This window comes from Ranitomeya variabilis, chromosome 2 (genome assembly GCF_051348905.1).
Source record: "Ranitomeya variabilis isolate aRanVar5 chromosome 2, aRanVar5.hap1, whole genome shotgun sequence".
NCBI classification, from domain to species: Eukaryota; Metazoa; Chordata; class Amphibia; order Anura; family Dendrobatidae; genus Ranitomeya; species Ranitomeya variabilis.
Genome location: NC_135233.1, coordinates 357892481 through 357908445, shown reverse-complemented (window position 1 = coordinate 357908445; position 15965 = coordinate 357892481).

The following is a 15965-nucleotide window of genomic DNA, read 5'->3' as shown; positions in this document are numbered from 1 at the left end:
CCAGATGCTCCCCTACCCGTCTCCTGAGTTCCCGGGTAGTTTTACCAATATAGGAGATGCCACAGGTACACACAGCTCGATACACCACTCCTTTAGATTTACAATTAATAAATTGGATTGGATTGGCAAGTCTGCCTCTGTGCCATTGCTGTGTGTGGCATCTGTCTCTCATTGTGTGCCACCGAAAACCAGTGTGTAATACTGGGCCATTCTTTCTTTTTTGGGTAAATTCTCCCTGCAAAAAAAAAAATAATAGTGGGAGTCTGGAAGATAAAGATTGGCAAGTCTGCCTCTGTGCCATTGCTGTGTGTGGCATCTGTCTCATTGTGTGCCACCGAAAACCACTGTGTAATACTGGGCCATTTTATTTTTTCTAAATTCTCCCTGTAAAAAAAAAAAATTTAGTGGGAGATAAAGATTGGAAGTCTGCCTCTGTGCCATTGCTGTGTGTGGCATCTGTCTCATTGTGTGCCACAGAAAACCACTGTGTAATACTGGGCCATTTTTTTTTTCTAAATTCTCCCTGTAAAAAAAAAAATAATTAGTGGGAGATAAGGATTGTGTTAATCAGCTGAAAGAGTATGACCCATTATAAAACATAACTTTTACTAGTATTATTAAAATGGACAAATATACAAATAAAGGTGCTCACGCCGAAAACTGTGCACGTTAAAAAACTGGTTCAATCTCACCGATTGTAGACTTGGGGTACCCACATAGATGAAAAAAGGGGGTCCCAGGGAGGGTCCAGTGAAGCAGTAGGAATATGGGGCGGGGACCTGTTCCCTACTCCCCTGTCGTGCCCCAGCAATTACTCCTGTCCTTACAAGGACAGGCCCAAATAAGCCCTGCTATGGACACCCCCCACCAAATGTAATGTACTAAGCGCCTCCCAACGCGTTTCTTCTCCAGTCACGGAAATTCATCATGGGAGTTTAAAGAGATCCATGAATAAAGTATGCTCAGATGTCCATAATATTCAAGGTATAAGCAGTGGCTGTATACCATCCAAACAAATAGGTCTTCCAATGTGGCCGTCTGCCACAATCAGTGAGTGAGCCGACCATGGCACCCGCTGCCTGCTTATAAAGTGATCGTGCCGCCCCTAGGGGGGGTTTACATGATCAATAACCACCCCCACCATCCCTAGTTTCTGCACCTTACCGGACCGCTCCGGAACGCACGCCGGCTTATTTGCATGACACCCGTGCTAACGCAGCCTATTCCCAGCATATCGCCCATACCGGAAGTACCGGCGCCATCTTGGAAGACTCATTTCCGGTGCGTCGCTGACTGTAATTATGCGCTCCAGAGATGGAACGCAAGCTTCAAAGATGCTGACGTCACATGGGTGGCTGATTTACAATGCGCCGCTGTATTACTGCGCTCCACATAGTGGAACGTAAGCGGCTACCCAGACGGGCGTAGCCGCATGCGCAGTGCTGCATACAGTCCCCGCTTCATGTAAGTGCACAAAGCATCCCGAGCTGTATTGAACGGCACTACAGAGTACAATCTGAACATATCTTATGTATACCATTTGACAACAACCTGTTATATGTATAAATGTACAAACATACACCTACCGGAAGTATCCAGATAAAGGTGTTATCTATTATATAACAAAAGGTATCACGACATAGATGGCTAGAAGTGTCCAAACACAATCTTGTCACATATATAAATATAGGAGCACAAACCAACCGAGAGTGTCCAGACGGAGATATTTACTATTGTATAGCAGGGGCCATTACAGGTAGCTGGAAGTGTCCAAACAAAATAGTATATAAAATTAGATTCTGTTTGCATTGCAGAAAAATTCAACATATGTATTGTTGGAAATGTCCAACCGGTATGATAACGTGGTGTGTCCAAACGGTATGATACACAAAAAGTGTATCCTGTTAAACAACAGGAGATACAAATACGTAAGATAGCAGCCGTATCAGTGGCTTAGAGATGGAGATGTGAGGAGCAAAAAACATAGGGCAGTTGAAAAGCCCAGGAAGAAATTAGATACTAGCAGAAGACAATTGTCACTTAGCAGCAAGAGTAATTTCATAATTATCATAAAATATGTCCTAAATACCATCCATGTCCCTCATTTCCTGGAAAATCGCCCGATATAACAGAAAAACTTTAAGCTATCGGTACAAGTTAAATTATAAAGAGGGAGGGAAGAGGAGCAGAATAGTGATCCTGCATAAACAGATTGCAGACGTTTTGTTTATTATGACTAGCTTAGAGATCAGCAGGTAGAAACACCGCCCCACGTGTAAACACATCATGAGGACAATATTATTTCCTAAAAAGGATTAGAAGTGGGGTAAGGACAAACATTCTCGGAAGAGAGGGCTACATAATCACGGGAGAGAACACCAGGAGGAGCACAGGGAATTAGAATCAACCACAGCTTATAGAAAACAGCCAAAGTTGAGCTGCTCGTTGAGTCCATGGGGATGACAGGTATCCAGCAAAAATATCCACCTTGCCTCTCTTTGTAGTAGGATTTTATCAAAATCACCTCCCCTAGGTGGCGGGGTAACCTTGTCGATCCCCATGAAACTCAAAACCCCGACATCTCCACCATGGTCCGCATTCACATGTCTGGCAATGGGGGTATCTCTCTGGTTACGGATGTCCCCCAGATGCTCCCCTACCCGTCTCCTGAGTTCCCGGGTAGTTTTACCAATATAGGAGATGCCACAGGTACACACAGCTCGATACACCACTCCTTTAGATTTACAATTAATAAATTGGATTGGATTGGCAAGTCTGCCTCTATGCCATTGCTGTGTGTGGCATCTGTCTCTCATTGTGTGCCACCGAAAACCAGTGTGTAATACTGGGCCATTCTTTCGTTTTTGGGTAAATTCTCCCTGCAAAAAAAAAATTAATAGTGGGAGTCTGGGAGATAAAGATTGGTAAGTCTGCCTCTGTGCCAGTCCTGTGTGTGGCATCTGTCTCTAATTGTGTGCCACAGAAAACCAGTGTGTAATACTGGGCCATTCTTTTTTTTTTGGGTAAATTCTCCCTGTAAAAAAAAAAAATAATTAGTGGGAGATAAAGATTGGCAAGTCTGCCTCTGTGCCATTGCTGTGTGTGGCATCCGTCTCTCATTGTGTGCCACCGAAAACCAGTGTGTAATACTGGGCCATTTTTTTGGGGGGGGTAAATTCTCCCTGTAAAAAAAAAAATAATAGTGGGAGTCTGGGAGATAAAGATTGGCAAGTCTGCCTCTGTGCCATTGCTGTGTGTGACATCTGTCTCATTGTGTGCCACAGAAAACCACTGTGTAATACTGGGCCATTTTTTTTTTCTAAATTCTCCCTGTAAAAAAAATAATAATTAGTGGGAGATAAGGATTGTGTTAATCAGCTGAAAGAGTATGACCCATTATAAAACATAACTTTTACTAGTATTATTAAAATGGACAAATATACAAATAAAGGTGCTCACGCCGAAAACTGTGCACGTTAAAAAGCTGGTTCAATCTCACCGATTGTAGATTTGGGGTACCCACATAGATGAAAAAAGGGGGTCCCAGGGAGGGTCCAGTGAAGCAGTAGGAATATGGGGCGGGGACCTGTTCCCTACTCCCCTGTCGTGCCCCAGCAATTACTCCTGTCCTTACAAGGACAGGCCCAAATAAGCCCTGCTATGGACACCCCCCACCAAATGTAATGTACTAAGCGCCTCACAACGCGTTTCTTCTCCAGTCACGGAAATTCATCAGGGGAGTTTAAAGAGATCCATGAATAAAGTATGCTCAGATGTCCATAATATTCAAGGTATAAGCAGTGGCTGTATACCATCCAAACAAATAGGTCTTCCAATGTGGCCGTCTGCCACAATCAGTGAGTGAGCCGACCATGGCACCCGCTGCCTGCTTATAAAGTGATCGTGCCGCCCCTAGGGGGGGGTTACATGATCAATAACCACCCCCACCATCCCTAGTTTCTGCACCTTACCGGACCGCTCCGGAACGCACGCCGGCTTATTTGCATGACACCCGTGCTAACGCAGCCTATTCCCAGCATATCGCCCATACCGGAAGTACCGGCGCCGTCTTGGAAGACTCATTTCCGGTGCGTCGCTGTAATTATGCGCTCCAGAGATGGAACGCAAGCTTCAAAGATGCTGACGTCACATGGGTGGCTGATTTACAATGCGCCGCTGTATTACTGCGCTCCACATAGTGGAACAGTCCCCGCTTCATGTAAGTGCACAAAGCATCCCGAGCTGTATTGAACGGCACTACAGAGTACAATCTGAACATATCTTATGTATGCCATTTGACAACAACCTGTTATATGTATAAATGTACAAACATACACCTACCGGAAGTATCCAGATAAAGGTGTTATCTATTATATAACAAAAGGTATCACGACACAGATGGCTAGAAGTGTCCAAACACAATCTTGTCACATATATAAATATAGGAGCACAAACCAACCGAGAGTGTCCAGACGGAGATATTTACTATTGTATAGCAGGGGCCATTACAGGTAGCTGGAAGTGTCCAAACAAAATAGTATATAAAATTAGATTCTGTTTGCATTGCAGAAAAATTCAACATATGTATTGTTGGAAATGTCCAACCGGTATGATAACGTGGTGTGTCCAAACGGTATGATACACAAAAAGTGTATCCTGTTAAACAACAGGAGATACAAATACGTAAGATAGCAGCCGTATCAGTGGCTTAGAGATGGAGATGTGAGGAGCAAAAAACATAGGGCAGTTGAAAAGCCCAGGAAGAAATTAGATACTAGCAGAAGACAATTGTCACTTAGCAGCAAGAGTAATTTCATAATTATCATAAAATATGTCCTAAATACCATCCATGTCCCTCATTTCCTGGAAAATCGCCCGATATAACAGAAAAACTTTAAGCTATCGGTACAAGTTAAATTATAAAGAGGGAGGGAAGAGGAGCAGAATAGTGATCCTGCATAAACAGATTGCAGATGTTTTGTTTATTATGACTAGCTTAGAGATCAGCAGGTAGAAACACCACCCCACGTGTAAACACATCATGAGGCCAATATTATTTCCTAAAAAGGATTAGAAGTGGGGTAAGGACAAACATTCTCGGAAGAGAGGGCTACATAATCACGGGAGAGAACACCAGGAGGAGCACAGGGAATTAGAATCAACCACAGCTCATAGAAAACAGCCAAAGTTGAGCTGCTCGTTGAGTCCATGGGGATGACAGGTATCCAGCAAAAATATCCACCTTGCCTCTCTTTGTAGTAGGATTTTATCAAAATCACCTCCCCTAGGTGGCGGGGTAACCTTGTCGATCCCCATGAAGCTCAAAACCCCGACATCTCCACCATGGTCCGCATTCACATGTCTGGCAATGGGGGTATCTCTCTGGTTACGGATGTCCCCCAGATGCTCCCCTACCCGTCTCCTGAGTTCCCGGGTAGTTTTACGAATATAGGAGATGCCAGAGGTACACACAGCTCGATACACCACTCCTTTAGATATACAATTAATAAATTGGATTGGATTGGCAAGTCTGCCTCTGTGCCATTGCTGTGTGTGGCATCTGTCTCTCATTGTGTGCCACCGAAAACCAGTGTGTAATACTGGGCCATTCTTTCTTTTTTGGGTAAATTCTCCCTGCAAAAAAAAAATTAATAGTGGGAGTCTGGGAAATAAAGATTGGCAAGTCTGCCTCTGTGCCAGTCCTGTGTGTGGCATCTGTCTCTAATTGTGTGCCACAGAAAACCAGTGGGTAATACTGGGCCATTCTTTTTTTTTTGGGTAAATTCTCCCTATAAAAAAAAAAAATAATTAGTAGGAGATAAAGATTAGCAAGTCTGCCTCTGTGCCAGTCCTGTGTGTGGCATCTGTCTCACATTGTGTGCAACCGAAAAACAATGTGTAATACTGGGCCATTTTTTATTTCTAAATTCTCCCTGTAAAAAAAAAATAATTAGTGTGAGATAAAGATTGGCAAGTCTGCCTCTGTGCCATTGCTGTGTGTGGCATCTGTCTCATTGTGTGCCACCGAAAACCACTGTGTAATACTGGGCCATTTTTTTTTCTAAATTCTCCCTGCAAAAAAAAAAAAATTAGTGGGAGATAAAGATTGGCAAGTCTGCCTCTGTGCCATTGCTGTGTGTGGCATCTGTCTCTCATTGTGTGCCACCGAAAACCAGTGTGTAATACTGGGCCATTCTTTTTTTTGGGATAAATTCTCCCTGTAAAAAAAAAATTAATAGTGGGAGTCTGGGAGATAAAGATTGGCAAGTCTGCCTCTGTGCCAGTCCTGTGTGTGGCATATGTCTCTCATTGTGTGCCACCGAAAACCAGTGTGTAATACTGGGCCATTTTTTTTTTCTAAATTCTCCCTGTAAAATAAAAATAATTAGTGGGAGATAAAGATTGGCAAGTCTGCCTCTGTGCCATTGCTGTGTGTGGCATCTGTCTCTCATTGTGTGCCACCGAAAACCAGTGTGTAATACTTGGCCATTATTTTTTGGGGGGTAAAATCTCCCTGTAAAAAAAAAAAATTAATAGTGGGAGTCTGGGAGATAAAGATTGGCAAGTCTGCCTCTGTGCCAGTCCTGTGTGTGGCATCTGTCTCTCATTGTGTGCCACAGAAAACCACTGTGTAATACTGGGCCATTTTTTTTTCTAAATTCTCCCTGTAAAAAAAATATAATTATTGGGAGATAAAGATTGGCAGGTCTGCCTCTGTGCCAGTCCTGTGTGTGGCATCTGTCTCTCATTGTGTGCCACCAAAAACCACTGTGTAATACTGGGCCATTTTTTTTTCTAAATTCTCCCTGTAAAAAAAAAAATAATTAGTGGGAGATAAAGATTGGCAAGTCTGCCTCTGTCCCATTGCTGTGTGTGGCATCTGTCTCATTGTGTGCCACCGAAAACCACTGTGTAATACTGGGCCATTTTTTTTTTTTTCTAAATTCTCCCTGTAAAAAAAAAATGATTAGTTGGAGATAAAGATTGGCAAGTCTGCCTCTGTGCCATTGTTGTGTGTGGCATCTGTCTCATTGTGTGCCACCGAAAACCACTGTGTAATACTGGGCCATTTTTTTTTTCTAAATTCTCCCTGTAAAAAAAAAAAAAATTAGTGGGAGATAAAGATTGGCAAGTCTGCCTCTGTGCCATTGCTGTGTGTGGCATCTGTCTCTCATTGTGTGCCACCGAAAACCAGTGTGTAATACTGGGCCATTCTTTCTTTTTTGGGTAAATTCTCCCTGTAAAAAAAAAATTAATAGTGGGAGTCTGGGTGATAAAGATTGGCAAGTCTGCCTCTGTGCCATTGCTGTGTGTGGCATCTGTCTCATTGTGTGCCACCGAAAACCACTGTGTAATACTGGGCCATTTTTTTTTTCTAAATTCTCCCTGTAAAAAAAAAATAATTAGTGGGAGATAAAGATTGGCAAGTCTGCCTCTGTGCCATTGCTGTGTGTGGCATCTGTCTCTCATTGTGTGCCACCGAAAACCAGTGTGTAATAATGGGCCATTCTTTCTTTTTTGGGTAAATTCTCCCTGTAAAAAAAAATTAATAGTGGGAGTCTGGGAGATAAAGATTGGCAAGTCTGCCTCTGTGCCAGTCCTCTGTGTGGCATCTGTCTCTCATTGTGTGCCACAGAAAACCACTGTGTAATACTGGGCCATTTTTTTTTCTAAATTCTCCCTGTAAACAAAATATAATTATTGGGAGATAAGGATTGGCAAGTCTGCCTCTGTGCCAGTCCTGTGTGTGGCATCTGTCTCTCATTGTGTGCCACCAAAAACCACTGTGTAATACTGGGCCATTTTTTTTTCTAAATTCTCCCTGTAAAAAAAAAAAAAATTAGTGGGAGATAAAGATTGGCAAGTCTGCCTGTGTCCCATTGCTGTGTGTGGCATCTGTCTCATTGTGTGCCACCGAAAACCACTGTGTAATACTGGGCCATTTTTTTTTCTAAATTCTCCGTGTAAAAAAAAAAAAATTAGTGGGAGATAAAGATTGGCAAGTCTGCCTCTGTGCCATTGCTGTGTGTGGCATCTGTCTCTCATTGTGTGCCACCGAAAACCAGTGTGTAATACTGGGCCATTCTTTTTTTGGGGGGTAAATTCTCCCTGTAAAAAAAAAATAATTAGTGGGAGATAAAGATTGGCAAGTGTGCCTCTGTGCCAGTCCTGTGTGTGGCATCTGTCTCTCATTGTGTGCCACCGAAAACCACTGTGTAATACTGGGCCATTTTTTTTTTCTAAATTCTCCCTGTAAAAAAAAAAATGATTAGTGGGAGATAAAGATTGGCAAGTCTGCCTCTGTGCCATTGCTGTGTGTGGCATCTGTCTCATTGTGTGCCACCGAAAACCACTGTGTAATACTGGGCCATTTTTTTTTTCTAAATTCTCCCTGTAAAAAAAAAAAAAATTAGTGGGAGATAAAGATTGGCAAGTCTGCCTCTGTGCCATTGCTGTGTGTGGCATCTGTCTCTCATTGTGTGCCACCGAAAACCAGTGTGTAATACTGGGCCATTCTTTTTTTGGGGGGTAAATTCTCCCTGTAAAAAAAAAAAATAATAGTGGGAGTCTGGGTGATAAAGATTGGCAAGTCTGCCTCTGTGCCATTGCTGTGTGTGGCATCTGTCTCATTGTGTGCCACCGAAAACCACTGTGTAATACTGGGCCATTTTTTTTTTCTAAATTCTCCCTGTAAAAAAAAAAATAATTAGTGGGAGATAAAGATTGGCAAGTCTGCCTCTGTGCCATTGCTGTGTGTGGCATCTGTCTCTCATTGTGTGCCACCGAAAACCAGTGTGTAATACTGGGCCATTCTTTCTTTTTTGGGTAAATTCTCCCTGTAAAAAAAAAATTAATAGTGGGAGTCTGGGAGATAAAGATTGGCAAGTCTGCCTCTGTGCCAGTCCTGTGTGTGGCATCTGTCTCTCATTGTGTGCCACAGAAAACCAGTGTGTAATACTGGGCCATTCTTTTTTTGGGGGGTAAATTCTCCCTGTAAAAAAAAAATAATTAGTGGGAGATAAAGATTGGCAAGTCTGCCTCTGTGCCAGTCCTGTGTGTGGCATCTGTCTCTCATTGTGTGCCACCAAAAACCACTGTGTAATACTGGGCCATTTTTTTTTCTAAATTCTCCCTGTAAAAAAAAAAAAAATTAGTGGGAGATAAAGATTGGCAAGTCTGCCTGTGTCCCATTGCTGTGTGTGGCATCTGTCTCATTGTGTGCCACCGAAAACCACTGTGTAATAATGGGCCATTTTTTTTTCTAAATTCTTCCTGTAAAAAAAAAAAAATTAGTGGGAGATAAAGATTGGCAAGTCTGCCTCTGTGCCATTGCTGTGTGTGGCATCTGTCTCTCATTGTGTGCCACCGAAAACCAGTGTGTAATACTGGGCCATTCTTTTTTTGGAGGGTAAATTCTCCCTGTAAAAAAAAAATAATTAGTGGGAGATAAAGATTGGCAAGTGTGCCTCTGTGCCAGTCCTGTGTGTGGCATCTGTCTCTCATTGTGTGCCACCGAAAACCACTGTGTAATACTGGGCCATTTTTTTTTTCTAAATTCTCCCTGTAAAAAAAAAAATGATTAGTGGGAGATAAAGATTGGCAAATCTGCCTCTGTGCCATTGCTGTGTGTGGCATCTGTCTCATTGTGTGCCACCGAAAACCACTGTGTAATACTGGGCCATTTTTTTTTTCTAAATTCTCCCTGTAAAAAAAAAAAAAATTAGTGGGAGATAAAGATTGGCAAGTCTGCCTCTGTGCCATTGCTGTGTGTGGCATCTGTCTCTCATTGTGTGCCACCGAAAACCAGTGTGTAATACTGGGCCATTCTTTTTTTGGGGGGTAAATTCTCCCTGTAAAAAAAAAAATTAATAGTGGGAGTCTGGGTGATAAAGATTGGCAAGTCTGCCTCTGTGCCATTGCTATGTGTGGCATCTGTCTCATTGTGTGCCACCAAAAACCACTGTGTAATACTGGGCCATTTTTTTTTTCTAAATTCTCCTTGAAAAAAAAAAATTAGTGGGAGATAAAGATTGGCAAGTCTGCCTCTGTGCCATTGCTGTGTGTGGCATCTGTCTCTCATTGTGTGCCACTGAAAACCAGTGTGTAATACTGGGCCATTCTTTTTTTTTTGGGTAAATTCTCCCTGTAAAAAAAAAAAAATTAATAGTGGGAGTCTGGGAGATAAAGATTGGCAAGTCTGCCTCTGTGCCATTGCTGTGTGTGGCATCTGTCTCTCATTGTGTGCCACCGAAAACCACTGTGTAATACTGGGCCATTCTTTCTTTTTTGGGTAAATTCTCCCTGTAAAAAAAAATTAATAGTGGGAGTCTGGGAGATAAAGATTGGCAAGTCTGCCTCTGTGCCAGTCCTGTGTGTGGCATCTGTCTCTCATTGTGTGCCACAGAAAACCAAGTGTGTAATATTGTTTTTTTTTGTTTTTTTTTTAAATTCTCCCCCCCCAAAAAAAAGTGGGAGATTAAGATTGGCATTTCTGCTTGAGTGCTGGTCCTGTGTGTGCCATCTGTTTCAAATTATTGGGGCACAGAAAACCTAGTGTGTAACATTGGGCCTGATTTTCCTTTCAGTGTCAGGCACCTATAAAGCTATATATAAATCCAGCAGAAGTTTGAGTTCACCTTATAAGTTGTTTTACAGTAACAAATACCGTTACTTTGGTTACGTTTTGCAAACAATGAGGAAGTCTAGTGGAAGAGGTCGTGGCCGTGGGCGGTCATTGTCAGCTTGTAATGATGGTAGTGGTGGTGGAGCATCAGGTGGTCATGGTAAAAGCAGTACAGCACCTAAGTCTCGAGTTGTTGAGCCAGGTTCGTTGTCTGGCTACACAAGGCCTCGAACGCTCTCTTTTCTGGGAGTAGGAAAACCACTTCTGAAGCCGGAGCAGGAGGAACAAGTATTGGCTTTCATTGCTGACTCTGCCTCTAGCTCTTTCGCCTCCTCCTCGGAAAGTGCCAAATGTCAGAGCAGTGCATCGTCAGTGGATGCTCCTGGTCAGGAACAAGTCGCTTCCTTGTGTCCTTCACCCAGAACAACAGTGAAGGATGCGTCAGTCGACACAACAGGTTACTCCATGGAGCTCTTTACACATACCTTTCCTGGGTTAGACAGTGAAACAGTTAACAGGCCATGCCCATTAGAAGTTGAATCGGACATGGAGTGCACAGATGCACAGCCACAGCCAGATTACTATGCTGTTCCTTTTACTCAGACCAGAACATTGCCCTCACAGTGTACTGAGGCAGAATCAAACCCAGTGGAGACTATGGTGCCCCGTCCCGAACGCTATACCACCGGCTTACACGGTGACACAGACGAAGTTGCACACGACATAGAAGAGGAGGTCATAGATGACCAAGTTGTTGACCCCGATTGGCAGCTATTAGGGGAACAGGGTGCAGGCGGCAGTAGTTCTGAAGCGGAGGAGGAGCCACAGCAGGCATCAACATCACAACAGGTTCCATCTTCCGGGCCCGTATCTGGCCAAAAACGCGTGGCAAAATCAAAACCAGTTGGAGGACAGCGTGGCCATCCGGTTAAAGAAGCTCAGTCTGCAATGCCTGAAAAGGTATCCGATAGTAGAAAGAGTGCAGTCTGGCATTTTTTAAAACAACATCCAAATGATCAGCGCAAAGTCATCTGTCAAAAATGTTCAACTACCTTAAGCAGAGGTCAGAATCTTAAAAGTCTAAATACAAGTTGCATGCATAGACATTTATCCACCATGCATTTGCAAGCCTGGACTAACTACCAAACGTCCCTAAAGGTTGCAGCACCCTCGGCCAATGAAGCTAGTCAGCAACGCTACATCCCTTCCCTCACTGTAAACCCACCATTTCCCGCACCACCTGCAGTATCTGTGCAGCTTTCTTCACCAGGCCAAAGCAGTCAGGGAATCACCAGGTTTGCAGTAGGAAACACTGCATGTAGGGCACTGGCAAGAATACCATCTCCAACCCTCTCTCACTCACCCATGTCCACCGGCACCACCGCTAGTTCCACGATCTCCAGCTCTCCAGTCCAGCTCACCCTACATGAGACTCTTGTTAGGAAAAGGAAGTACTCATCCTCGCATCCGCATACACAGGGTTTAAACGCCCACATTGCTAGACTAATCTCATTAGAGATGATGCCCTACCGGTTAGTTGAAAGCGAAGCTTTCAAAGCGCTGATGGACTAAGCTGTACCATGCTACGAGCTACCCAGTCAACACTTCTTTTCTAGAAAAGCCATTCCAGCCCTCCAACAGCATGTTAAAGACTGCATCATCCATGCACTCAGGCAGTCTGTGACTACAAAGGTGCACCTGACAACAGATGCATGGACCAGTAGGCATGGCCAGGGACGTTACGTGTCCATCACGGCACACTGGGTGAATGTGGTGGATGCAGGATCCACAGGGGACAGCAATATTGGGACAGTTCTGCCTAGCCCACGGTCGAGGAAAGAGTTGGCTGTAGGCGTTCGCCCCCCCTCCTCCTCTTCCTCCTCCTCCTGCAGAAGCGAGAGCACAGACCGCAGTCGCACATCCACTCCATCCGCAGCTGCCACTGTTGCACACCAGGTGTGCCATTATGGGACAGCTAGTTGCAAGCGTCATCAGGCTGTATTGGCAATGAAGTGTTTGGGCGACAACAGACACACCGCGGAAGTTCTGTCCGAGTTCTTGCAGAAAGAAACTCAGTCATGGCTGGGCACTGTTCATCTTGAGGCAGGCAAGGTAGTGAGTGATAACGGAAGGAATTTCATGGCTGCCATAGCCCTTTCCCAACTGAAACACATTCCTTGCCTGGCTCGCACCTTAAACCTGGTGGTGCAGTGCTTCCTGAAAAGTTATCCGGGGTTACCCGACCTGCTCCTCAAAGTGCGCAGACTTTGCTCGCATATCTGCCGTTCGCCCGTACACTCCAGCCGTATGCAGAACTATCAGCGTTCTTTGAACCTTCCTCAGCATCGCCTAATCATCGATGTTGCAACAAGGTGGAACTCCACACTGCACATGCTTCAGAGACTGTGCGAACAGAGGCGTGCTGTTATGTATTTGTGGGAGGATACACGGGCAGGCAGTTGGATGGCAGACATGGAGTTGTCAGGTGTGCAGTGGTCGAAGCTACAAGACCTGTGTCAAGTCCTTCAGTGTTTTGAGGAATGCACACGGCTGGTTAGTGCAGACAACGCCATAATAAGCATGAGCATCACCCTAATGCGTCTGCTGATGCAAAGTTTGATGCACATAAAGGAGCAGGCGTCTGCAGCCGAGGAAGAGGAAAGCCTTGATGACAGTCAGCCATTGTCTGGTCAGGGCCGTGTAGAGGACGCGGTAGCAGGCGAAGAGGAGGAGGAGGACGAGGAGGATGATGGGGATGAGTACTTTTTTAATGAGGAAGCTTCTCCTGGGCCAACAGAAATTAGTGGCGTTGCAAGGCCGGGTTCTGTTTTTTTAAGGGAGACAAGTGACGTAGATTTGCCTGTAACTGCCCCTCAAACCAGCACAACCGCAGATTTGACAACTGGAACTTTGGCCCACATGGCGGATTATGCATTACGTATCCTCAAAAGGGACCCACGCATTATTAAAATGATGAGCGATGACGATTACTGGTTGGCCTGCATCCTTGACCCTCGCTATAAAGGCAAATTGCAAAATATTATGCCACATGAGAACCTCGAACAAATATTAGCAACCAAACAAGCTACTCTTGTAGACCGTTTGATTCAGGCATTCCCAGCACACAGCGCCGGTGATGGTTCTCACACAAGCTGCAGGGGGCTACAGGGCAGAGGTGTTAGAGGTGCACAGATCAGAAGTGGCGTTGGACAAAGGGGTTTTCTGACCAGGTTGTGGAGTAATTTCGCAATGACCGCAGACAGGACAGGTACTGCAGCATCTATTCAAAGTGACAGGAGACAACATTTGTCCAGTATGGTTATTAACTATCTTTCATCCCTTATCGATGTTCTCCCTCAACCGTCATTCCCATTTGATTACTGGGCATCCAAATTAGACACCTGGCCTGAATTGGAAGAATATGCATTGCAGGAGCTTGCTTGCCCAGCAGCTAGTGTGCTATCAGAAAGAGTATTCAGTGCTGCTGGTTCAATATTAACCGAAAAAAGGACTCGTCTGGCTACCCAAAATGTGGATGATCTCACCTTCATTAAAATGAACCACTCCTGGATTTCAAATTATTTTGCCCCACCTTTCCCGGCTGACACCTAGCTTTCCTATAAAAAGGTCTTGCTTGTGGACTGGTCTTACTGAGTGTTCCAATCTCTTAATTTGCAGCAGCTGTTTGTCCAGCATACGACATGTTTACACCTCCCTCAATGGGAAAACTCCCCCCACGGGGCCGTGGTCTCGCCACTCGGCGCAAGCACCCGTTAGGGTGCTGTTTGTCTGAAGAGGTGGGTGTGCCCGCTTTTGGTCGACGGCACTGCCACTGGGTCCCTCATAGTACAATAAAGTGTCTCTGGTGGTGGTGGCGCGCACCCAACGTCAGACACACCGTTGTAACATGAGGGGCCCTGGGACGGTACCGCCGGCCACAAGAGAGTTTCCCCCCCCCAGCTCAAACTGCGCTCTACCACGTGCAAAATTATCTCGCACAGCTCTACCAATGTTTAGTCTATGCGCTGACATCATTCAATGCCTGGCACTGACAATACCAATTTGTTGACATCTAGGATGCTAGTTAAAGTAGTCTGGTTCACTGTCCTATATTGACACCAGTAAATACTTACTGCCAAATTACTTTGTCAGAAACTCAGCAGATGAGCCCACCCCTGTACCTAAGCATGCCACACTTTTTTTTTGTTGTTGTTGTTTTGCGAGACATTAACATCTATTTATTTTTTGTGAGTACTAACTGTGTCAGACACTCCTTGCAATCCTCCTCCGCTGACCACAATGTTGCCTGTGTATCCATGTAACCTATTTAAAACTGCCATGAGCCTGTTTTTAGTTATTTTAGGCCTTCATTAGCCTGTCTGCGGTCTCTACTTGCAATACTCCTCCACTGACCACAATGCTGCCTGTGTATCCATGTAACCTATTTAAAACTGCCTTGAGCCTATTTTTTGTTATTTTAGGCCTTCGTTAGCCTGTCTGCGGTCCCTACTTGCAATACTCCTCCACTGACCGCAATGCTGCCTGTGTATCCATGTAACTTATTTAAAACTGCCATGAGCCTATTTTTAGTTATTTTAGGCCTTCATTAGCCTGTCTGCGGTCCCTATTGCAATACTCCTCCACTGACCACAATGCTGCCTGTGTATCGATTTAACCTATTTAAAACTGCCTTGAGCCTATTTTTTGTTATTTTAGGCCTTCGTTAGCCTGTCTGCGGTCCCTACTTGCAATACTCCTCCACTGACCACAATGCTGCCTGTGTATCCATGTAACCTATTTAAAACTGCCATGAGCCTATTTTTTGTTATTTTAGGCCTTCGTTAGCCTGTCTGCGGTCCCTACTTGCAATACTCCTCCACTGACCACAATGCTGCCTGTGTATCCATGTAACCTATTTAAAACTGCCATGAGCCTATTTTTTGTTATTTTAGGCCTTCGTTAGCCTGTCTGCGGTCCCTACTTGCAATACTCCTCCACTGACCACAATGCTGCCTGTGTATCCATGTAACCTATTTAAAACTGCCTTGAGCCTATTTTTAGTTATTTTAGGCCTTTATTAGCCTGTCTGCGGTCCATACTTGCAATACTCCTCCACTGACCACAATACTGCCTGTGTATCCATGTAACCTATTTAAAACTGCCTTGAGCCTATTTTTTGTTATTTTAGGCATTCGTTAGCCTGTCTGCGGTCCCTACTTGCAATACTCCTCCACTGACCACAATGCTGCCTGTGTATCCATGTAATCTATTTAAAACTGCCATGAGCCTATTTTTAGTTATTTTAGGCCTTCGTTAGCCTGTCTGCGGTCCCTACTTGCAA